The sequence below is a fragment of the Onychomys torridus genome, chromosome 2, assembly GCF_903995425.1.
Source record: "Onychomys torridus chromosome 2, mOncTor1.1, whole genome shotgun sequence".
Taxonomy (NCBI): domain Eukaryota; kingdom Metazoa; phylum Chordata; class Mammalia; order Rodentia; family Cricetidae; genus Onychomys; species Onychomys torridus.
This window is the reverse complement of record NC_050444.1, coordinates 30,627,608-30,652,621: the sequence shown is the minus strand read 5'-3', so window position 1 is coordinate 30,652,621 and position 25,014 is coordinate 30,627,608. Positions and strand designations below refer to the sequence as shown.

The 25,014-nt window shown below is 40.2% G+C and overlaps 1 protein-coding gene and 1 long non-coding RNA gene across 9 annotated transcripts in view; one reads left to right on the top strand and one right to left on the bottom strand.

Moving 5' to 3' along the window:
* The window catches only part of LOC118578170, a 66,243-nt gene extending 60,129 nt beyond the window's left edge, over nt 1–6,114 (bottom strand). For 2 of the 3 annotated variants that reach the window (XR_004944230.1, XR_004944229.1), the window contains exon 1: nt 5,630–5,845. This is a non-coding gene — a long non-coding RNA (uncharacterized LOC118578170). Of the gene's footprint in view, nt 1–5,629; nt 5,846–6,076 lie in introns of those variants that run through there. The other variant, XR_004944231.1, reaches the window with a different exon arrangement.
* Zfhx4 (zinc finger homeobox 4) overlaps nt 3,780–25,014 on the top strand; it is a 179,458-nt gene continuing 158,223 nt past the window's right edge. For 2 of the 6 annotated variants that reach the window (XM_036178892.1, XM_036178888.1), the window contains exon 1: nt 3,803–4,157. The gene's annotated coding sequence lies outside the window, so the exon portion shown is untranslated. Of the gene's footprint in view, nt 4,158–4,548; nt 4,720–5,570; nt 5,610–6,376; nt 6,560–25,014 lie in introns of those variants that run through there. The other 4 variants (XM_036178893.1, XM_036178890.1, XM_036178891.1 and 1 more) reach the window with 4 other exon arrangements.

Sequence of the window (25,014 nt, the reverse complement as noted above, 5' to 3'; positions counted from 1 at the left end):
GTGAGGGGCGGGGGCTGATGATCTGAAAGTGTCTATGGCGCTTTAAAGGGTTCCTAACGCTGAGATCTTGTAATACCTTGTTTCAAACAGAGCTTATCTATAGAGCCCGGAAGCCCGGTCAAAAGACTGGGAACCTTTCCCTTGGGCTGGAGTTGTTCTTGAGCTGGAGGATTTCGGAGAGAGGGAGGTGGGGCATTATTGGGGAATTGGTGAGGGGAGGGCAGAGGAAGGGAAGAATGGACAGCTGGCGACTCATTATCCCGTTTGGAAAGCCCAGAGTGTCCTCAGCGTGGATTTGTGAAATAAACTGCGCCGAGGAAAAAAGTGTAGAAGTAAAAGTTACCTTTTGTCTCAATGTTACTTGCTCCTTGTCTCCAACACTGAACACCTTAGCCACTTGGTGTAGCCTTGGGGTTCGCCAACAGTTAAGGACTCAGTGGCAAGGTGCTAGTGGTAGGAGAGATTTGGGCTCCGCTGGGGCAGCTCTGCAAAGTAAAGAAGAGTGTCTAGCGAAAGTTCTCCATGCATCAGGAAAGCCTGGTGCTCCTTTCACTTTGAAAAATAAAGTAGGCAGCGCTCCATAGGGTGGCGGCAGGTTGGCACAGCTGCTAGAGCATGGGTTGGGAATCAAGGTCCAAGGTGCAGGGCCAGGGTTCGGCAGAGACCTGAGGGGACCAGTTAGGGGTCCTGGAGCGCTCAGCTGAGAATGAAATCCTGGGGGGGAGGGGGCGCGGTCCCTTGGTCCGGCAGAGAGACTGGGCTCTGCCCGCGGCCCGAAGCAGCCCACAGGCTGGGCTTGGGCTCGCCCTGGTCGCCGCGCCCCTGCCGGCGGCCCACCCCGCGCAGACCCGCAGCGGCTCTTGCCAGCAGCTCTGCTAGCGCCGGCAGGGCGCTCTGAGGCCAAGCCCTGGAGGAGACTCTTGACTCTCTGCTAGTGCTCTCTGGCCCTTCCCCTGAGCCCATTAACCCCCGACCTCACCCCCAGCCTCTCTTCTTAGGAGAGAGGTGAAAGAAGAACACGGAGAGAGATGATTAAAAACAAAACACACACAAGCACACACGATTTGGGAAGGCAGCACTCCCCGCACAGAAGGGATTGCAAAAGTGGGCAAAGGCTCTCAATCTGCTCTGCTTTTGTTTTCTTACGTAGAATTCAATAACCGCCCTCTCCACCCAACACCACACACACACACACACACACACACACACACACACACACTCACAGATCTATGTTTTTCAAGAAAGAGATGGGGGTAGGGATGTTAGGACAAACAGCCACCAAAATTTTAAAATTTTCTTGGTTTGACATTTGCTGTTTTGATATTAATGTCATTGATATGATTGGTAACGTTGCAAGGAGGGTAAAAACAGCAAAGGAAGAAATACAGAGCATGCAAAGGCAGTGATCACCTTCCTTCCACCATGGCACAAGTAGACCCTTTCTGCACCTGAACCTGAAACAGACTTATTGTTCTCAGGTGTTTCCTTCATCATCTGCATTTACCAGTCTGCAATAGCAGGAAATGGTTTTTCCATCAGCCAGCTTGTACACTGAGCCCTCTCTAGCAGTGGGCTTGATCCTTGCTCATTTGAACCTGAAAGTTTCCCCTGCCTTCATTTCCCCCAGTCTCTAGAAAAGTCCTCACCTCTTCCCCCATGCAGACACCTCAGATAGTTTTCTTCTTCTTATGTTTTTATGCCAGGATGTTTGCTCTCCAAGGTGTCTTTCTGTAAACAGTAACTCTACATAAAACATCCCTTCCCCTTACCTGTCACAGAGAATTTAAATTTTACCCCTATGTGCAACGTGTTTCCTAACCCCACTGACGTTCAATGGGAGGCAGCTAGTACATTCCTGGTGCAGTTGTGTGAAGGTGGGGCTGGAAACAAAATCACTTTAAAATCTTAGAAACCATTTCACTGTGAATAGACTTCCTTCCAAAGAAGTTGGAAATGGGAGTCTTTGGGGACAGAAATTTTCTTTCTTTTTTTTCTTTTGTTGACGTTTAATCACCTTGGTTTCTAAAGCACTGCTCCATGTACCTACTCCAGAATTCTAAAGTGGCATTGGCTTTTTCTTTTACTCAAGACCATATCCAGGTTTCCTTCTTTGCTCCAAACCTCTGTATTTCATCATAAGGTTAGCCAGTTGCTGAAGGCGGGCAGCTTTTCAGAGACGGGCCTAGGTCTGCTCTTTGGGGGACTATGATGTTATCCTTCCAGATGTTTTCATCCGTTTGCTCTGCCCTGGGATGTAACAAGCATACACTGATAATACAATGGTGTAGGCCCAGGAAGACATGTTTATTCCCTCTCTGTAGTCCCAATGTTGTGCAATAAACCTTTGTGTTGGTGATTGGTACCTTTGGTTCTTGAGGCCTTAAACAAGGTTTTGAAGCAGATCCTGGCAATCCAAGACTTCAAAGGCCTGTCAACTAGAAGAAGGCTGATGTTTCACCTGTCCAGGAAGCTGGACGCTGCTGTCATTTCCTGTTTTTAGCTCATTTGATTTGTTACTCTTACCTTCACTCTGTGATTCCTGGTTTTAAAATATTACATAAGTAGCGTCTACTTTGTGACCTCTGGTGTGGCAGTGTATCAAGATGCAGAGTAGCTATATATATATATATATATATATATATATATATATATATATATATATCCCACATTCAGTAGGGGGTATTTAAAAGTATGTCTATTCCGAGTGTTAGTTAATTATCTTTTAATGAAAGTGTCACTCATATTCACATCTGTAATATTGGAAAGAGATAATTAGATTTTCAAATGAGAATCAGCCACCTTAAATTTTGCACAAGAAAATACCAAGTATATTTCACTCTAATGAGATCTGTAGCGGGGTTTTAAAATTCATCATAATGTGCTTCAAGAAAGATAACTCAACAGACTAGAAAGATGAAAGGTTTTCTTCCCTAAGTCTTCTTAAAGCTATTAGGTTGAACTTATGCGATCTGATAAAATATTCAAGACCATTACATAAAAGCTAAGGCTGTACCCCAGTATCACTCTTACAACCCAGACTTACTCTATTTGGAAGTTTACTTTAACTAAACTAACCACTTCCATCTCCCTTGCCCCGGGTTTCCTGCAAGTGAGTGCAAGATGTAGTTTAAATCGGACGCCTGCGGATCCCAGTGCGATTCCTCCTTGGAAAGAGGCTGGGCTGGACGGAGTTTGCACACAGGCCGGCACTCTTTATTTACATACATCTGCATATTTGCTCAGGCCCCAGTATTTCCCCATTAAAGTGCTTCCGAGTGCATAGTAGAATCAACTATGCTGCAGAAAAGCTCTTAATTACCCTCACTCATATTTCTCCTTAAAGCTCCCTAGTAAACAAATCTCTAGTCCGATAGTAATTGCTTTGCCTCATTAAAAAAAAAAAAAAAAATCTCGAATGGTTAAAGGGCATTTCTTAAAAACTATTTGTGCTTTATCTTCTTCCCTCTGCCTTGTGTGCGTGTAAGTGTGTGTACGTGTGTGTCTAATGAAGTTTGAGAGTTGTGTGAGGGGGGCGCATGGGGTGCGAGCCCCGAAGGTCCCCATCCCCTGTCTCCGCGGTCGCCTAGTCCAGGGCTCCAGCCGCAGCGCTCGGAGCCTTGGAAGTCTCGAGGCTCCCGGGCTGCTCTGAGTCCCGGCTGCGCGTCATTTGCAGTCTGGGGAATGTTGATCACCTCACTAATTACACCTCTCTCTCCCCCCTCCCTCTCCCTCTCCCTCGCTCTCCTCTCTCATTCCCAGAGTGCATATCGGGAATAGACACACAAAGACATGCGCACTCAACTTAATCAGCCATTTTTTTAAACAGGGCTAAAACGATAATAATTAGCAGAATAAAGACATATCGGATTTTCATTTCCTTTCCTCCTTTTCCCAACCCCTTCACAACCAAACAGCGAGACCGCGGTCGGCACATGCTTAACTCCTCCCGGACCCCCGAGGACCGCTCCGTGCCCCCCACTTTCTGCTCCAGCGTTTTTATTTTCACCCAATAAAGTTCGAGGATTATTTTTTTTTATTTTTTTTTTATTTTTTTAATGAACCCTCTCTTTTTACTTGGATGTGATCAGCTGTACGTAAAATAAAAGCAAAACAAAAAAGAGGCGAAGATCGAGTAGGAACTGCAGGGGAAATGGAAAGTAAGTTTTTTTCTTTAACTTTTATTGAGTAGTTTGTGTTAAATTTAGGTCGAGTATCGATTATCTTTCCAGCCTGATCTTGCACAATCTTTGATATTTCGCTCCCTCTCTCTCCCTCTCCCTCTCCGCCTCTCTCCCTCTCTGCCCCTAGCTCGCTTGCTCCCGCTCGCCCTAGCACACATTCCCTCATCCCGACCATCTCTTCCGCTCTGCCCCCCTTTTCCATCTATTTCCCCCGGTTTTTGGCTCAAAGGATTGCTCTGCTGAGGGAGTGAGAAGGCACGGGGGGGTCCTGATTTTCTACTTGGGGGAGGGCGTGCTTTTTGGGATTTAACTTTTGGATTAAGTGGCAGATCATCCACTTTCGGCCAGCAGTTTTGTCCTTTTCCCTGTCTTTTCGGGTTCTGCCTTCACCGGTAGCTGGGGACACTCTGGTGGCCAGGCGAAGCTGTCAGCTCCGCAGCGGCGCGGACCCTGCCTTGGGTCTCCGCGCTCCCCTCGTCCCTGCACCCCATTGAGATGACGCTTCCTCGGCACAGACCCTCCGAAAGTTTGGACGTTGGTCGGTGGGGCTTGGAGCCCCCTCTCCTCTCCTCTCCCTCGACCCTCCCCTGCACCTTTTTCGGTTTCCTTTTCTTCTTCCTTTTACCTTCCCCACCCCTTCGCAAGTTCCCCGAAGGGCGCTCACTGCGCGGGGCAGCAGGAGGCCGGGGCCGGGGCCGGTGCGCGCGGGGCGCGGGGCTCAGAAGGATGGGTGAACGCGGGGCTGGGCTGCAGGTAGACACCGGTCTGCTGAGCGGCGGCGGGCAGCCGCAGGCCCGGGCTGCTCTCGGCTGCGCCGGCGCCGCGGACCCAGCCAGGTCCGTTAGGAGGCGGGATCTCCCGGCCTCAGGCTGCCGACCTGGGGGTGGAAGCAGCTTGCCCGGGGCTTGATCGCCGCCCTAAGAGAACACCCGGCTGGGGATCCAGAGCCTTTGCTTTTTTTTTTTTTTTGCTTTCTTTCTTTTTTTGGTTAAGGGCAAGGGTGTGTAGTGTGAGTGTGTGTGTGTGTGTGTGTGTGTGTGTGTGTGTGTGTGTGTGAAGTGTAAGGGGGCTGTGGTCGACGATGGGAACTGATTCATTCCTTGCCCCCCCACACACACTCCGCTCCAGGGTTCCATGTCTGCAAATGAACTTCACCTTCCTAGCTTCAGCCGGTACTATGCGCGCCTTCTGGCCGAAGCAGCTAGGCGAGGGAGCAGGGATTGGAATTCGGCGGGTCTTGTCTTTTTTTTTTTTTTTTTCTTCCACACCCCCCTTCTGCCTTCCTCCCTTTCCATTCTTTCTGCTCCTTTCTATCAGAAAAAAATAATAATAATAAAATTTCTCGTGGAATTGTATAAAAGTTCCTCAGCGATGGTCAAGTTGCAGGAGGTTCCCATCCAGCCCCCTCCCCCAGAAGACGATGCACTGGTTTGTATTTCTTTTGTTACCTGTGATCCGGGCGGGGGGATCCTTGCAACGCTGGGTCTGGGGTCCGGCCCAGATATGAAGCTCCGGCGGCGCCTTCGGCTGTGTCTCCACAGTTCCGTGCGGTCCTGGTGAGGTTTTAGCTACCGTTCGGTGAGACACCCTCCTTGTAGGTACCAAAGGTTCAGATCACAAACACGGACACCCCCCCACACACACACACACACACTCCGACCCCTGCACACACACACTCACACACACACACACACACACACACACACACACACACACACAGGAGTCAACACTCACAGACACACACATTCGTCCCACTTCCCCCACCTCCAGCCCCCACCTTGCCTTCACTCTCCCCCCCCCCCCAAAAGCACACACAGAACAACACCCCCCCCCCCCCAACCAAACAAAAACCCAAAGACAAGTTCAGTGGCTGAAGATGGTGGATTGACACCGACTCAGAGGCAGGTTCACCAGGAAATCTGGCATTCCCGATTTCTGACAGTCGCATTTCCTCCCCTTGACCCCCTCCCCCTTTTATTAACTCTGTTCCATGTTTAATCAAGGATCATGTAGATGGCAAAAGGAGAGACAGAGAGAGAGAGACACGGGGGGAGAGAGAGGAGAGAGGAAGAGAGAGGGAGAGGAGAGACAAGAGACAGGAGGGTTTTTTTTTCTTTCTTTCTTTCTTTTTTTTTTTTTATTGTGTTCTCCTGGATTTTCAGTGGCTTGATCCCTATAAACGTGGAGTGGTTAAAGCTTATATGTAGTATTATATTTTTAGTTGGGTGGATGGATGGAAGAATCAGGGAGAGGCTGCGGCTGCCGCTGCCTTTTCGTTTGGTGCTTAGATTAAGGCTGAGACTTGGCTGCGATTGGGACGCGACAGTGACATGGGCATCGATCGCTTCCATTGAGAGCAATGCAAAAACACAGCCCGGGTATGTAGCACTCTCTGCCATCCACACTTGCTTTACTTTATATTTACTGACCAAACTGGCAGAGCAAGCTCCGACTTTCTTTCTTTCTCTCTTCTTGCTCTTTTCTCTTTTCTAACTAAAGAATAAAAAGAATAGTGTGCATAGTATTTGTTGAGAAGGATGGGTTTAAATAAAGCAGAAAGGGAATGTTTGGGATTATTTCACTTCATCTGTGACTGTGTTTTAGAGTTTTTCTTCTCCACTGAGAAGCATATTAAAGAAATTGAAGATTTTCTTTAGAAAAAGAAAATAAAAAGTAAATCCTTAAGGGAATGTTTGATATTCAAGGGCTGGAGTTTCAAGCAGCAGGAAGACACACACAAATAAAAGATGGCTAGCCAGCTGTTTTAACCTCTGGCACCTGGCTTCAGTGAAGGGATCATAAGGTTCATACAGTTGTTTTTTTTTTTTTTTTTAATGGTTTTAATATTTATGGCATAAACTGAAGAGCATCTCTGTGTGTTTGTTCAATAGCTGGCTGCTCTTGTATTTAAAAAGTAAACTCTTATACAAGTGTTTTCCTTTTTTATAGCAATGGAGATAGGGTCAATGAAATATGAGGGTAGCACCATAAATCTGAAAAGTGAAATGCACCCGAGGAACAAAGAAAGGTCAGGTAAACCAGCTGTGTAAGTCACAGCAGCAACACCCACTGTGGGCTGAGGTAGAGACAGTGGCTCTGGTTCTGAGAAGTGAAAGTTGCCACTTAGAGTTAAAGACAGGCAACCATGTTGGGCTCCCTTGTAATCTTTGGCAGTTTTGGGCAGAGTAACCCAACTCTGTTCATTAATTGTGAGCTAGTTGGGTTATTTCAAAGGTGCTGCAGCAGCGGGGGGAAACAGAGAGGAGGCTAAGAAAATTGCTGTTTAATATTGCAGAACTACTGCTTCCATTCTGACCATGAGCCGAAATTTACACAATGAAATCTGATTATCTCTAATAACAATATTAGATCCTGCACTGGATGGATGAGAATTGAGGTGGTTTTGTTGATTGCAAGGGTTTAATGTTGCATTTCAGAATCTGATGTGGTTTGGCCTCCCTTCCATTAACTGGAAAACCCCTGAGGTTTTACAATTATTTCTTAAAGATAATACATTTAAGATTGCATTGGTAGGCTGAAGAAAAGTCATAAAGGCAAGAAGGGAAGCCCTTAATAACTCTTGAGGTTCAGACATGTTCAGCAGTTAGATTGGCTCTGACTTCACCAAGGGTCGACAATGTGTCATTTCCACGAAGCCAAATTGCCCTCTGCCTATATGATATTAATGTGCAAATCAATATTTCAGGGATTAAATTTCCCTTCTTCATTTTTTATGGTTTCTACCTCAATAAGTCTCAAGTCTATTAGAAGAGGCTGGATGATTTAAAATCTTTCACTGCAGAATGGCTTGTAGTCTCTTCTTTCACAGACATTTTAGGGTTTTCGTTATAAAGACTAAAGGTGCCCTACAGAAGTTGTGAGGCAGTGTAGAGCCGGGATCAGTAGTGTAAAGCTCTCCTTCGGTTAAAGCTATGATGTATTGGGAATATAATAGATGTATTTGTGCATGGTATATACATTCTGCTGCTTTAAAATATTATGTTAATCACCTATTGATTTATTTCAAAATCAACTGATGCTCCTTTCTTAGTAGTGATTTGTTCAGCATTCTTGAGGACTGTGTTAATTTTCCAAAACACTATGCATGAATCAGCTTGGTGTGAAAGTATTGGAAGGAAGAGATTTTTCATGTAGCAACATTTTCCTAAGAAGCACTTTTAGAAATCATTGCTTTTGACAGTAATAACCAAGTGGTGCCTTTTGCCTATATTCTTGTCATACCTATCATTGAGTTTTCTGCCTGACTGACCTGGCTGGTGTCTGTTAAATGAGGCCTCTTTCCAGTCTTCTTTATATTTAGTTTCTAGCACTTAGTAGGAGGAATACTTCTTGAGACTTTCTTGGAGACACACAATTATATCAGAAAGTATACATATGAATTGATTGGAAAATATAAATCAGAAATGGGGGGAGGGTGGAAATTAAAGACTGTGACTTTATCACGTAATCTTCGGAAGGCCTACTGCCTATCATTTGGTCTTGTTTAATAGTCTTAAACCATCTGGACCAAGTTCTGCACAGCTGCAAAAATTTCATATGTGATAGAACATTTTTTCCATTCAGTGTGAAATGTTCCTTCCTAAAAAACGTACACCAGACTCGCTTAATTTAGTCTGTTAAAAGGCATGCACATGAAAAAGGACAAAAGGCTCTTTAATCTCTGCAAGCTGTTTGTTTTCCTTAAAGATTCCTGTGTGTTTGGGTTTGAAAAGTCATGTTTATTGAGGAGATGATTCTGAGGTGTGACACTAAAATAATCTAGGATTTGGGGACTGATGGCAATGCTTCTACCCAATTTACAGAACTGCTTTTTTATGCCTGTCAAAACACAGAGTTAATCTATCCTTATTTATAATTAATCTCAATAAAATTAATCTTAACTATGCTTTATTCAGTGGCTTAAAATATCTAATTATATTCAATTAACTGCTGTTATAGTAATTAACATTGCTTAATTGCCTCTGCATATATTTATGTTGTAAAGCTCATTAGTTGCTGCTCTCTTGTTTTCCCTTTTCTACTTGCTATTTTTGCTATTGTCAAACCATTTTTATCTCCCAACACTTGTCAGTGGCAATAGAACAGAATCTTTTGTAACACTTTCTGGAAATGAGTGGGATTGTGCTCCTCTTCCAGACACTTGTTAGGAGCCTTTAACTACTACTCTAACTGGTACCCTGTCTTTATTTTCCTATCCCAGATTTCTAGTACACTCACAAATATTTTCTCCAATTGTGGCTAGAAATATGAGGAGGCAGGTTAGGCTTTGTATTCATAAATGAAGAGCTTTTCTATGTCTGCCTAGGGGCTGTCCCCATAGGCAGTGTGGTTTTTCTGTTTTTGTCTTTTGGGTGTTTTTTTTTCCCCTCCTTTAAAAACCATTCTAAGGGTTAAAGACTTGGCCAAGGTTCAAACTGAGAAGCGCCCAGGGAAAGTGCATGTGAATATGTACAAGTTTCATGTAATTAGTGCTTAATTATATTAACATATGCAAATTGTCAACTTAGGAGCTTGTTGAGCTGGCAAAGATCAGCTAGGCACAATTGCTATATTGTTCTGAAACAATAATGGATTTCAAGTTGGATTGTGGAAACACATAACTAGCTATCTAATTTAACTCATACCATGGTGAAATTTCATTAGTCTCCATGGAGACTGGTTTAATTGTGCTGACTAATGTTCTGGGCTGCAGAATGTCCTAAAAAGAAATCGTTGTTTGCCTAATCCACCTTACAATGACACTTGTTTGTACATGTTTCCCTTGTGTGGGAATTTGCATATGCAAATAAATAGTTTCTCTGCCCCATTTGTCATGGCTGTTCATTACCCATGAAGAGGACATTGTTACTCGGCTGTTACTGAGTCTCCCAAGACTGGATAGTGTCAACCAGTCCAGCTACATTCTTTCATAATTTGTTTCTGATTAATAGACCAGAGTGAGCCTCATTCTCTTTGGGCATCTGCAAAGTAAGGTCAGTCTCTGAGAAAAAAGAGTTTCTGCAGTAACTGAAGGACTTTTCTTCTGCCTCTGCCTTCTGCTTTTTCCACCCATTGCTTAACAGAATGATATTTAAAGTAATGTGTTCTTGTTCAAAGAATGTCTCTACTAATAACCACTAGTTTCCTAAAGCAAAAAGCATAGGAAAAGAAAGGAGATTCTCTTATTAGAATATTAATCCTGTTTTTGACAGAAAGGTAAACTGATATAATTGCTTTTCAGTTGAAGGCATGGGGGTTTATACAAGTGTGAAAGCATCGGAAAAGGATTAGCATTTTTTTGCATAGTGAAAAGCTCTGCTGAATAGGGATCCAAAAGGTTGACTGAAGGACTAAGATGAAAGGAAGATGAAATCGCAGGCTTTCTTCCTTTATGTCTATGTCCTGCTCTCTCCAAAGTTATGTTTGTTCAAGACATGAGCAAGCAAGCAGTGACTCAGGTTTTAGCAACTTTCTAAGATGTCCTGAGTTTTCATCATGATTGAGAAGAGATGGATAGTGCAATCTAGTAGATGATCACCATAGGTCTGCATGTAGAAGGCTTTAAGTAACAGTCCAGCCTAGCCAAATGTTGACTACAGAGTGTCAAGAATTCCCAGCACTTTTCTAGCAAAAAATACTTATTTTAGGAGAAGCCAGTGGTATGGCACGAATATCCAGTTCATTTCATTACTGACCTTCTAGTGTACTTCCTCCATTGATAAGAAATACCTACCTCAATTGACAGGATACTTCACTGGGGGCAGACTGGTGTATCCTGACTTTTGGCAATGTTAAGTGTTTAAGTGGTCTATATCAGCTCTTGTAAATTAGGAAGAGATCACAGATGAGAATACAAAGTTGTCCTCTTAGACTTTAATTCATAAAGTTCTGAATGCAATCTTCTGGTTAGTACTTCAGAGGTGTACTCTGTGTTTATTAAGTAGGTCTTTTGAAAGATGTCTAGGAGCTCTACGTTCACTTGGAAACATGTGCAGTTGAGTTTTTCCTTGTCATTAGTTGGAGCTATAATTGGTTATCAGTTGACAATATAAACAGGTCTCTTGATAAAGTTTCTTCAGCCATAATGAGGGCAGTGAAAATACCATGTGTTAAGACACCTTCAAAGGTGAGAACTGGTTCTTTTGTATATATGCAAATCAATAGCAGAATAGGTCAGTAATTTCATACATTTTATATAAATGTATACATTTTACACAATCTCTTTCCAATTTGGAGTCACCACAAATGATCCATGGGATCCATGGGGAAGGCTGCCCCAGAGCAGAGCAAAAAGATTCCACCAGATATGACCCTAACTAGTCAGTGGTTAGGCAGAAGAACTTCCGTTTGCTCATCACTTTAGTGGGTCCATTGCTGGGATTCTGTTATGAAGGTTATATGGAAACTTGAGAAATCAAAAGTGTTTTGCTATAAATGAAAGTGTACAGGTTGCCTCTTGACTACAGCATATTGTAAAGGAAAAGTGTTTGATCTTTGTTATAAAGTCACCCAACTTCTTTACTAGAGTCCTTTTTAAAATTTGTCAAGAAATTCTGGATTGTTTCAGAAACTTTTATAGTTAACTTTATGATATGCTTGAAAAAAAGTCTTAAAAGAACAAAAAATCCACATGGAGGCTATTTTTTACATGAATAAGGGTTTATTAAGGTATTTCCATAAGAAAAATGTGTTAATTTAAAAAATAAATTCATTTATATTTTAAGACATTGTTAAGCAGGCACCATGTGTTGTAACTGGCAGCATGCCAGCCACCATGGATGGGGATCACACGTGGGTTAATAGTAGCTTATGTGATGTCTGCATTCTTAGGAAATGGGCAAAAGCCCAGGGTATTCTGATATCAAGATTGCAAGAATCAGACAGAAGCATATATGTTGATATGTGAACAGATGGACACACATGAGCACGGAAAACGCACACTTTCTCTTAGCACTTGTTTTACTTATCCCTGACAATGTAACCAAGATCTTAGTTCACTCCTGGTCTTTGATGGCTCAGGACAAAATGGGCTTTTAATGAGAGCTCAGTGGCATTATTTTCTTGCATGAGGATTGGGCTCCTTTCGATCTTGCTGGAGTTGATACTGTGCTAATTCCCCCATTTCAGAGGTTCACAAGTTGCCTTGAAAGTTTGATATGGTTTCACATTTGACATACAATCCTCTGGTCAGAAATGACTGTTTTCTTCTCCCCTGCTCAAAGGATTGTGAGTGAAATGAAATACTTGCCACTGAGGAATTTTTGAATGTATGCATGGCATGTAAAAATAGCTTTGACACTAAAGTTGTGTTTGGCCAGAGGCATCCCTAATATAATTATCCTCTTTAGAATTCTAGATTTTTTTTTTAAAGTAAGAATTGGAATAGACTAACTTGGTTCTTATGCCAGAATGTCCTACTCTCCAAGAAAACTTAGGTGTTTTGGTCAGCTACAAGGCTGGCATAATAGCGTCTAATGTTCCTGTGTGATGCCCACGGCTGTCCTGGGGACACAGCAATGCTCAGATGATAACTGGACAACACATATTCTAGCACATGCCTCTAAAAACAAGGTTTATTGATTGCATTTTCTCCTTGCTATAAAACCAGAGAACATTCTATGAATATTTACTTAGATCTAAATCATTTTAACCCGGGAAAATTGACTTTTGTGTTAAAATATGCATTTTATTACTGTCCATAAAGTTCTCCTTCCTCTCTACAAAGGAAACTCATTGCTGTAACAACATTAAAATCATTAAAATACAAAAACATACACTCTGCTGTGTGTAACCTGGCTGTATTCTTAAAATCAAAACAAAATAAAATTTTGAAGAGGAAGAATTTGGAGAACCTTAATATTTGCCTATCTAGAAGAATTATTCAAAGAAGCCCAAATATTGATAGATTTAACTTTCTTCCCAGGATACTTTCATGAAATCTGTATTCTCTATATTTCAGTTTGTAGCACTTTTTAAAAATCCATAAATTTAGGAATGATAAAATTTGTACTTAAGATTTCCTGAATCTATTAAACGAGCTGTTTTAGTGGATACAATAGTGTTTAATTTTTGATAACAAGTCCACTACACACACACACACACACACACACACACACACACACACACACACACATACACACACACACACACACCTGTTCTTTTTCAAATTGAATGCTTCCTTTTGCTTCATAGATATACTCAGTAGCAAACCATGAAAATTTCCTCCCACAAGCTAAATTTCCTTCATTTTCTAAGAATTGGTCAAGATAAGCTCTGTAGAAAAAAAAGCAAGGAAGTTATTGAGACCACCAAAAACTCTAAAGACTCAATAGTCAGAGAACAGCCTTCCATCCATTCAGTTCAGTTCAGCTAGCTCCTTTGGAAAATTGGAACTGAGTTCATAAGAAATTATCAACTTAGCCATCATGCCAGGAGAGTGTGAAAATAAAAACTCTATTCCATTCTTCAAGGATTGATGCTCACCCCAGCATCTTGAATGTTTGGGAAGGGGATTGTTGAATTCATGAAAAGGAAGTCTGGGAAGATGAGGAGGAGAAGCAAAGAGAAGTGTATGAAGGGATGTTTTTTTTCTCTGAGAAAATATGCTTTCTGCTTCTGAAGGGGCTAAGCAGAATCCAGGCAGCCTCCCAGCACTGTAACTCTTATACATACTTTTGTGTTAAGTAACAGGTTAGTCTAGGTGCTCTGATGGCCAAGAAGACTCTATGATTCATAAAAATACTGATGACCTCAGTGACTTAAAATGCATTTTTAATAATTGTGAACATGGTGTGAACAAGGAGTAACTTTCCGTTCTCTGTGCGGGAAGTAAATGAGGACAAGGTTGTGAAGTTTTTGAGGCAGCATCGTGTACAGAAAGAATGTACATAATTCAAGCCAGCCCACCCTTTCATTCTGTTTACTTTGGATTCATTTTCCTTTCAAGTAAGTTTATTTTATTTTCACTTAAATTTTAGATGAGAATCTACTTAATTTCTTAGCAACCTAATGACCCATAGGCATCATGTCTGTTACAAGCTATCTTGATTAATTTAGATGTGTAAGCAACCCTGCCCAAGTATTTAATCTTCATAAGCCTCAGTTTCCTGTTTTGTGTCTCCAGGTTTGCTGAACATAAGTGTTGTGAACTGCAAAGTAAGTCAGCGTGGTGTGACATGATATGTGGTCACTGTGGCCTTTGCTTCTTTCTTCAATAGTTGGTTTTAATGTAACATTTGGATGGGGAGTGTTTGGTAAAGTAAATCTACAAGGATCTGAGTAGAGTGGCCCATCTCCCTGATAAGAAGAGATACAAATTAGGCAATGAGTACATCTAAGAGGTAAGAAGGGAGATAGAAGCCTTCTTAAATCTTTTTAACCTTGGTAGACCTCTGGATGGCATCAAGCTTGGCAGGTGGCTCTTTCTCCACACCATTATCTTCCACCCCATCATCACCGCTTAGTTTAGATATGAGGGCATCTAGATATTTAATGCATTTCTGCTTCTTCATTTTTCTACACAGCAAATTAGGACAGAAACAGTTTTTAAATAATTCAGACCTTGGTCAATTCACATGAACTCAAGAGTCCTGGCTGTCCATTAAATACAATAATAGAAAAGACCACAAAGCTCACTTCAGTCTTGCAGTGAACTCAATCTGCTTGAGAGCCTGTGAATTAGAGGGCTTTCCAAAACTGGCTTATATGCCATAGAAACACTTTTCTATGTATTTGTTATTAAGAGATTTTGATATGTTGAAATGAATATCAGTCATGCTGCTCCATGGTAACCTATTAACCAAAATTTTTATCAGCCTAGAGGAAAAAAAAAGTTTCAAGTATACATATATGTAAATGTATACAGAATCATTAAACCATCTTGAGAAATTTTTCTTTAGCATCCATTTGGCTTAATTATTAAGGTAAAGAAAAGTTTTGCCTTTTTAAAATAATGCATTATTTGATGGAGGGTTATCCAGTTTCAAAGATGATAGACTGCCTAAAAGTTGACAAATATATAAATGCAAAATGTTTTGGACCATCTAGAAACTAATTATACTTTTGTTACAGTTTTCAAAATACTTTAATTCCTAATAATCTTCCACTGTGATACATGTTTATACATGAAATTATTGTTTATATTTATCATGGAAATATAAGTGGCCTTGGATTATATGTGTTTGAGAGTTCTTCAAATGCATTGCAGCCTCTATGGGGGCAGGTTCCCATCCATTTGATTACTACATCCATCTGACTACTGCATCAACAGTGATGGGCTTATTATTGGCAACTTCTTGGAGCTCAAGCTGCTGAGTGACTTACTAATGATTATCAAAAGCACACACTGAATTCTTCAGTTTATTATGCTAGCAGGTTTTGCTCCCCCTCTCATCTTGGTACTGAAAAGAAGTGTACAACCTTAAATTGGTTGTTCCTTTTCTGGAAAATTCCTTAGAGGAAACTTTTAGGGTAATGTAAATGAGTATTTATGTTAGAGATCTAGATTGTTGTAGTCAGAAGGAACAGGGCACAATTCCCTTTCCACCTGAGAAGGAAGCTGAAGTGTCTAGAAGTTCCTGGGAAATATCACGTAATTCAGAGTAAATGAGGAGATCTAGTGTGTGTGTGTGTGTGTGTGTGTGTGTGTGTGTGTGTGTGTTTAAGAATGTGACTCCTGCAATGTTTTTTTTTTCATTTTGAGTGGTTTAGCTCTTTTGTTTCTAAAACTTCTGTGCTCTGCATATGAGAATCATTTACAATTCTCTCTCTCTCTCTTTTGAGTAGGTGTGTGTGTGTGTGTTTCTATGTTTGCTATTTTTAAAAGGGCTATTTGTTTGGTTGGTTAGTTGGTTGGTTGATTAGTTGGTTTGCTGGTTGAATGGTTTGATATGTAAAGCAAAAACGTTGGTTTGCAGGTGTCTTGAGTCCTGTGCTAACTCTTGTAACTAACTGGGTTAGCTTTATAAAGCTAAGTGAGTAGAGATAGGGCCACAATAATCGAAAAGTTGAAAAGTTGAAAAAAAAGTGAGAAGGGGTATTTCCTTCTCAAAAAGAAGCAGGCTACCAATTGATTAAGAATCCTTCTGGTTTGCCAGAAGTCCCTGGTCCTAGAAGGCTGTTTAAGTATTCACTGTCAACAAGGAAATCATGGACAGCACTTAAAGCGGCTCACCTCTGATTTATTCATAAAGCTCACCCAAGCACTTGGCTTTGTTCTTGCTCTAAGAAGGGGACTGATGCCAATAAGAGCTTCTTGCGTGGTCCAAGAGTGAACAGCACTTTACCTCAAAGGCTGACCTCCTTTCTGTGGTCTATGTTGGGAGAACTGCCTATGATAGGCTATGTTTCCTCAGAGGATTGGAGAAAAGAAATTATAACAAGAATCTACTGTATAAATTCCATAGTGAATGTGCCAAGAACTTGCACCTGGAACTAGGACTCTTACTAGGCCTGTAGGTGGAAGTATTTATGCTAAAGCAAAGGCTTGCCTTTCAAATAACCTAAAGAGATTTATATTTAATAATAATTGAAAAATATTGCTTCTTCCTAATTGAAAACTGTGACAATATCATAGTAAAACTGGTTTTGACAGTCCCTTACCCCACGGAGGTTTAATACCATAAAGAGGGTGAGAATAAACTAGGTGCAGCATGGAGTGGACTTGAAGAGCAGGACTGCCCTACCCACTGATTAGCCATATTTATCTGAGGAGGTTCAATTATATTACTTTACAAATGATGGTCTACTTCAGCTGCTCATGTTGAGAGGACAGAAAAGATATTTAAATGACAGTCCGACTCTCTGGTTTGTACTGACCAGGGGTTTAGTGGTGACTTAACCCCCCAGAGTAACATGTAGCACTCTAGTGTTTCCCCAATACAAATCCAGTTCACATTGAGCTTTCTTTTCTCCTTTGATATAGTTGGTTTCTTATTACCTATGGAGCATATATTTACACACACACACACACACACACACACACACACACACACACACAATTCTTTCCTCAAAATTTTACAATACATTACAGAAACCCAAAGAGCCATATTAGAGATGGTGATGGGAGTTAATGATATATCTTTAGATAAAGCTGTACAATCACATCAGAGTCATCAGCTCATTTGTCATGGCTGGAGTGAAGATGTCAGGACCAATGAGTGTATGAGCACAGAAGGGGCAAAAGGGCTTTTGGAGAGACACATTTTTGTACTGGGAGCCAGCCATGGCTTAGATTTAGCTCCAGGGAAAGATTGGGATTAGACAACGCTGTGGACAAATCCCTAGCATAACAAAATGTGTTGAAGAAATGTGGAGGGTGGGAGATGTAAGGATTGACACCGTTCTCGAAATGTGTTTTAGACTGCAGTTGGGAAACTATGGAATTTCCAAGGTGTATGTTGTGTGTGGAGTTATCTATTTAAGCCACATTGAAACTACATGTTTGAGATAGCATGAAGGGGAAGATGTGCTTGTCATATGCTAAACATGCATACATATGCTCAACATGTATACCTGACCTTTATGTTTAGCTGCATTTAAAGAGTTCCAATCTTCTATCTAAAATCTATGGAAGGAAAGAGTATTTGCATACACCGAGGCAACATTCAGGTACTAAATGCTTTTGACATTAGAGTGGAAGTTAATACTTAATTTCAATAACAATTCTGACAATGAAATGCTTGTGACATAGTTGCACTTACACAAAATCAAGAAGCTAAGCTTTCCTTACACAGAGTTCATTGCAAAACATTAATTGAAAAGTAATAGGTTTCCTTTCCTTACACAAGTTTGTATCTCTGATAGACCAATCCTAACAGATTTATTTCATTTTGGACCCAGCTAACTGTTCTCTTTCAGCTGATGTACCCATACAACCTTTTCTCGTTTAATTCTATTGATTTACAGTGTTAGAGTGAAATAATCTGATACCTGCTTCCTGCCCTTTGAGTATCTGTCGTCAAAGACGCTGATTAGTTTCTCTCCTAGCTCTTTAGCTGTTTTAAATGTATAATTATCATTGCATGTCATTTGATAGCTGCACTAATTGCTGCCAACTATTGTCTGTTTGCACTTAATGCTGAAACCTGATCAACATCCTGCTTTGGTTGATGTTTGATGGTAAACTTTAATTAACTCTTATTGCATTGAAGAAGAGTTCAGGCTTGGTGCTAACTAATCATTTACCTTCATTATGTCCTGACAGCTCCACTTGTCCTTGGTCCTAATAGATATACCAGTCAGTAAACAAACCTGCAAACCCCATGTCTCATGGTTGCTCCACACTGATATTTTGCTACTTAATGTGTAAGGTCATTGCGGCCAGATAATTATTTAGTTGGCCTCATATCTCTAGCTTTTCAGACACTAATCTTAAATTTCTTCTTCAAGCTGAGCAATTTCATTTTAATAGAAACTGTAGATTTGAGTTTACATTACTTCTTCAGCATGGTCCTGGGAACATGCATCTTTTGAATCAATACCATTAAGCTTGTCTCCTGTTGGAATTCTTGTAATTATTTTTCCTGAAATACTTTCCTGTAATGATATTGAAGTTAAAGTAATCAGGTTACCAGCAGATCATGTAAAATTCAACTCAAAATTGCTGGTTGCTTGATTTTAATTTGTTTGACATCAAGTTTGTTTGAAAAGGGATAATATGTGGGTAAACCAAGGAGCTTATAATTATGGTTGACATTTGTTTGTTTATAATGAAATCTAATTAAACTTCATAGATTTAAAACACAAAAGTTAATTACTGAATTGCTCACTCCACTGCTGGGCAGCAGTCAAATCAACTTTTAAGGGAAAGACAGAGAAAGAGATGGAGAAAGGCAGGGAAGGAGGGAGGAAAGAGAGAGGAAGAGAGAGAGAGAGAGCTCACAGACAAAGGGCTCTTCAAAATAGAAATAAAATAACCAGCTAATCTTAGTGATCAAACATACATTTGCCAAGATTTCATCCAGAAGAACACTTGGCATTCCACTTATGTTCTCTATTATGTTAGTCCTAATGTGGTTTTTAAATATAAAGTCATTTGAAATATTTACATGGAATATAAAAACAGTTGCATTTGGGAGACTGTAAAAACTCTAAGATTTAGATATAGAGCAAGAGTCACTTGGTAGTGATTTAAAGAATGAAGCACGTAACTTTCTTTGTTAAAAGTATGTGAAATCATGTAAAAGCATTAAAGTCATTGCTCAGAGAATAGGAGTGTTTGCTGGAATGCCTGAACTGTGATTAGTTTTATGAAGGTAATTATGGTTGGTTCAGCCTGCAAGGAATGGTTTTCTAATATACTTAACACTAGTGCATTTATTGTTATATTGGTGGGAAGAGTGAAACACAAATAATCATAAAATTATTTCCCTTGTAAATAGTTGTTAGTAGTTCAGTGTTTTCTTTGTGACTAAAGAAGGAAAAATACAGATGGGTATTGAAATATATTGTCATCATACTGTGTATGTGACAGTGCCTGTGATGGTCGGTGCTAAACTACTAAATCTTTTGACACCAAACACTGTATAATTAAGATACATTATTTAAATATTCCTGTGACTATTAGAATTGCTGTGACCTAGATATTCAAGTTGTTTTAAGCGAGAAGTTAGCCAATTACATTTTAAAGATGGACAATACAGGTGCAGGAAAGATATGATAACTTTGATTTATACATTTCCAAGACATTATTGAAAAGTCCATGTTTTCCTCTGAGGAAACTGATTCCGTGTTATCTCTTCATATTTATGTGTCATGCACAGAAACTTTCCAAATATGATAGAAGCATCTGGGAGGGACCCGAGAAGAAAGACTAATTGTTTCCCCTTTTTGATGCTTTGATATTAGAGTGACTTACACAATATTGTAGTACTTCCAGGGAATACATTAATGCAGTCCCTTGCTGAGTTTTAGATTTATGTATTATTTAGGGAAGAGATATCTAAAAGATCATTTAAAAGGGGAAGGTGGTGAATACTTATGTGTAACTTGTGGGGGGTGTCACTGGCACTATTTGGTACCTTTCTTTTTAATCAGTTGATAAAAAAAAAGTCAGTGTAGTCTCTAAGTATTGGCAATACTAGTAATACTGTAGATGATTGGATCCCCCTACCCTTTAATGAAGCAATCACCAAGAAGGTTGAGTGTCAGCTAGAATACTAGCAAAACAGTATAAAAGAGAAAACCAGAAAAAGGCACAGGACATAACTGCAGTTTGTGTCCTTGCCTCACACCAATGCAAACTATTCATTTCCAATTAGAATGAATAAGAAAATTAGAAATCAACTCTATTGGTCAAAATTACCCGTTTGTTTCCAGAGGTAGCTAAAGTGTTGGATCCATCTTGCCCACTGATTATGAAATTTTCCTGAAGCAAACAAATAAAATGAGTCATATAATAGCATAATTTGGTTAAAGAGAGACTATTGATTCTCTGTAAGCAAAGTAGCTGGAGTTTGATTAAAGTTGTAAAGAAAACTGAGCAAAATTCCCCTTTCCCACAACTAATCTAATTAAGAACTATTGGACTTGGTGGAAAAGTATGCCTCTCCTCATTTGCTCCACAGCACATATGTTTAATGCTATGTAATTGTCACATAACTTCCATGTAGATTTAGTGATCTGAGAGGGAAGGAGGGGGAAGGAGTCTCGGGAAGAGGAAGAGAAGGAAAGAAAGAATCAAAGAAGGAGAAGCTTCAGCCACAAGGGTCCTATTTATAGAGAGGGGAACCAATCTGCCCTGAATCACTCATTTAGATTTTAACGAGAAAAATAAGAGGAAAACAAGGAAAGGGACTTAGCTGAGTCACACACGCATACTTGTCTTTGTAAACTTTCCCTTCTTAAAAATGTGCTTGTTCTAAACGCTGAATATATTTGGTTACATCCTTCTATTCAAACTTAATTACCTTCTCCCCTTTGTCATGACATGGGTGGAAAGTTTTTGCCGTGTCAGGAGAGGTCGTCACACATTCTTTTGCAGTTCGCTTCATTAATTCCTTCTTCCAGAAGCATTCTCCCTCGTGCTGGGAAGGTAGAGGGGTGTAACAGAAGAGCCCTGAAACATCAGCAGGAAGCTCTAAGCTGGTTAATGCAGTATAATTGTCTGGACATAGACTGGTCTTTGTTTCTGTGGTTCACTCTGAATCAGCTGTAATTAACTCCAGAGTGTTTCCAGATTGCCAGCAAAGAAAAATTACAGCTTTTCTGTTTTAAATTGTAAAGCTCACAAACATTAACTATGGAGATTGCCTTTACTTTGATATATTTCTATCCTGCATGTAAAGAAAAAAAGCTGACTTGACTACTCCACCCCACCTCTAAAAACGTGCCTTTGTGAAGTCACTTGATATAGTGTCTGCTAGAACATAATGGTCCTTTAATCGTTGGGTTTGAAACCTTTTTACTTAATATTTTCAGTCTTCTTCCATCTCCTTTGCTAATATTTTTAACTTTGAAGTGGGAAGTTTTACAATTTTTTTTTTCTGAAATATTAACACCCGACTAAAATAAGCAAATTGCAGTGAAGGCTGCCTTAAAAAAAAAAAAAAAAAAGCATCATCAAGGCTTGAGATCAAATATGTCTTCTCATGTAATCAGGCCTTCCAATCAGGTACCTCACCTGTGTTATGACATATTAAAAAGAGACTCTGAGGAGAGGACTATTTCACTCCCTCTTTCCTGGGCTTAGCGAGCCACACCCCTTTCCAAGCTCCAGTTCAGTAGTTAGAATTATGAATTCCAGCATGGATAAAAATGAAGTAGCGGTGTGAACTAATGCAGCCCAGCACACAAAAGATCTGTCAGCAACTGATGCAAAAAAAAAAAAAAGTCCAGCCAAAAAAATCTTTTTTTTTTTCTTTCTTCTGAATTTAACAATGAGGAATTTAAGCCTCAATGTGGCTTTAGCAAGCAAAGAAAAGAAGCTCTTGGTGTCTGCATAATACCACTTTGATGGATTTTTTTTTCATCAGTTCTCTGTACGTGGCAACAAATAAACAAGTATAATTATACTTGTGAAGGCCTATTCATTGCTTTGTCAGGATTAGATATATGTGCCGTTTTCACACTGTGCCTCTCTTTTGTCTTTGCCTAACTCACTATGACATATTGATAGAGGATTTGGAATGGGGAAAAGGCCACAGCAGAGGCAGAGATGACCTTTTGGAAACTTGATATAACTCAAGGATTTTTATTTATTTTCTTCTACTTTTTTTTTTCTTCAAATTTGTAACTTGTTGCCAAATGCTCCTGTAAGCAGACAACTTTTAACCCATTTCAGTTGGAGTAAATAAAGACCCAGAGTGTTAGGAGATGGCCAGGGAGCAGAGGGAAATGAAAACAGGAGGAGGAGGCGTGCCCTGCTCTTCTTTCCCAGCACTTAGCAGAATGCCTAACCTAGCATTCGCTCCCCCATTATTCTGGCCTCTTGATCAGATCATGTTCTTTTTAATCATTTCACAAACACTGTCTCACTGGACCGTAGAAGAGGGCTAGGGTAGCCTCAATTAAAAAGCAGAGGTAAAACAGGCCTCTGGTTTTGGGTTCTAATGGGAACGCTGAGTGCTGAATGCAAAGGCATTCTCCTATTGTGCAGGAAGCACCCCCTTTCATTAGAGGGGCTCCTCTTAGGTGTGTTTGTCCGGTTAGCAGAGCAGTTTAGGCAGCAGTGACTGCAGAAGAAAGCAAAGCAGAAGGAGGGAGGAAAAAAGTTCTTTTCTGCATATTGTCTGCTGCTTCCGAAAACAGGATTTGACACAATCTAAGCCACTGATCTTGCGAATTCCCGAGTACCAAAAACCGTGTACACGTATTCTAAGCAGACCAGCAGGTATGTATCGCTCTGAATTTAGCATAAAAGGTAGCACAGGTTTCTCTGAGGAATTTCCTGAGGACTTTGTGATTTTTAAAAATAGGCTATTTGGCAGTAGAGACTAGAAATTGGCAATGATTAAATAGAAACTAGTTTTGATGGGGAAGAAACTTTTGTAATGAATACATGTGTTGTGCAGTCATTTGGGAATGGCTCGATGGTTTGTGGAATGGTTCTCTTTGTGGTCTTCATCGTGGGGTTTTGATGAAGCTTTGCAAGCTTCCTATAGGAGTCCTGTTGGTAAAAGAAAAGCTTCATTTGGCAGTGATGAGAATGAACCTGGCGGCATCATGGTTAGTGCCATGGAACACACTAATCTGAGTAGCCTTTTAACCACACAGAAGAAAGGGTCCCATCAGAACACACTGACAAACCGCTGTGGTGAAAGTCAATAGCTACATAAAAAAAATTAAAATCTGGTGATATGTCTATGCCAGTTCAGAGAGTTTTGTTGCTGTTGGTTTTAGAGAGAAATGTGAATTTGAATGTATAAAAGACGTATATGTCTTACCTGGTTTCTGATGAATATGAATCTTGTTGAGATGAAATTGATAGGTACTTTGATGTAAAGTTATGAAGAAGTACTACAACAAAATACATCATACTACAATTCTGATATGAATCCCTTTAACATAGTTTCTATAACTTTTACTTCTACCTCTTTTCATACAAAATGAAAAAGTGGGACCTATGTAGAGAAATACTGAGATGATACATTGTACAGCCCATGTGGCATCTAGCCCAAATGATTAACTGCACATTATGTGCAACCCCTCTGAGGTACATTTGAGGTACATTGAGAACATATGTAATAATTCTAGCATGTGCCCTTTTTTGTGAGCTAAGAACTGTGCTAAAGATAAAAATAAAATGGAATTGAAGTGATAATAATAATAATCTTATTATTATAAATAATATAATCATAATGGTTGTAGCTTAGAAACCCATAAATCTGTCCAGTGCTAGGCAGCCTTTCTTACTCTTTGGAGGACAGAATGTCAGTTCCACATAGATCTATGTATAAACCGGGTCTGGTCATTGAGGCAAAGGATCATCCAGGCTTCTGGAACTTCCTGTTTAACCTACTAATCTAATAGCATCTTGCTTTCATCCCAAATATCTTGCCTCTGCTTGCCTTCCTTGTGCTCTTCAGATCAGTTCAGCAGTGTGTTGTACTTTAGGCATTTTGGCTGCCTTCAATCTGTATATGTTATGCAGAATCAGTGCCTGTGAAGGTAAACATTAATGTTTGTGGACTACTAATTAGAAAACTATTTGGTTTTTATGCTTATTATGATCAAATTATTTCAGAGATTTTTAAAAGCCACATGTATGCCATGAAGATAATTAACCTGCAGCTCATCCATGATTAAAATTACACACTAAGCTTTGTGATGTTTGCCCCATAAGCAATTAGCGCATCACTTTAACCGTCTCAGATACCAAAACGAATTTTGCTTTTGTCATCAATCTATGAAGAACATTTGATGTATTATAAACTGATCAATCCTTCTTTGATTTGGCTGACAAGATTAGGTTTTATTACAGTAAGAGCATTACTGAGTTAGTCTTCATACTTAGCATGCCTGTCACCTTCAATGACATCGACATTTTAAAAGAACTTTTCGAAAGGAATTTCAAAACTACTCCATAATATAGGTGAGCCCAATCTTCTGCTTTCTTTTCTTCAAAGCTCTCAGCCACTATGAAGGCTGTATCAGCATGCAGGGGTGGAAGAGTCATCAGGACAGAGATTCAGACAGTCTGCAATAACGGATGTCATTTGCGGTGTAATGTAGAACACCCAGTTTTCTTTTTTGGAAAATTGTCATGATATGTGAACAGTTTGTTTCTTTTAAAGTTAGGAACTGTTAGCCTTGGAGTTATGGGTCCCTTTGATTTTAAGATTTGAGAGGTTTGCTTACCTGTTTCAAAAATCAAGACACTGTCTCTGTCATAGGC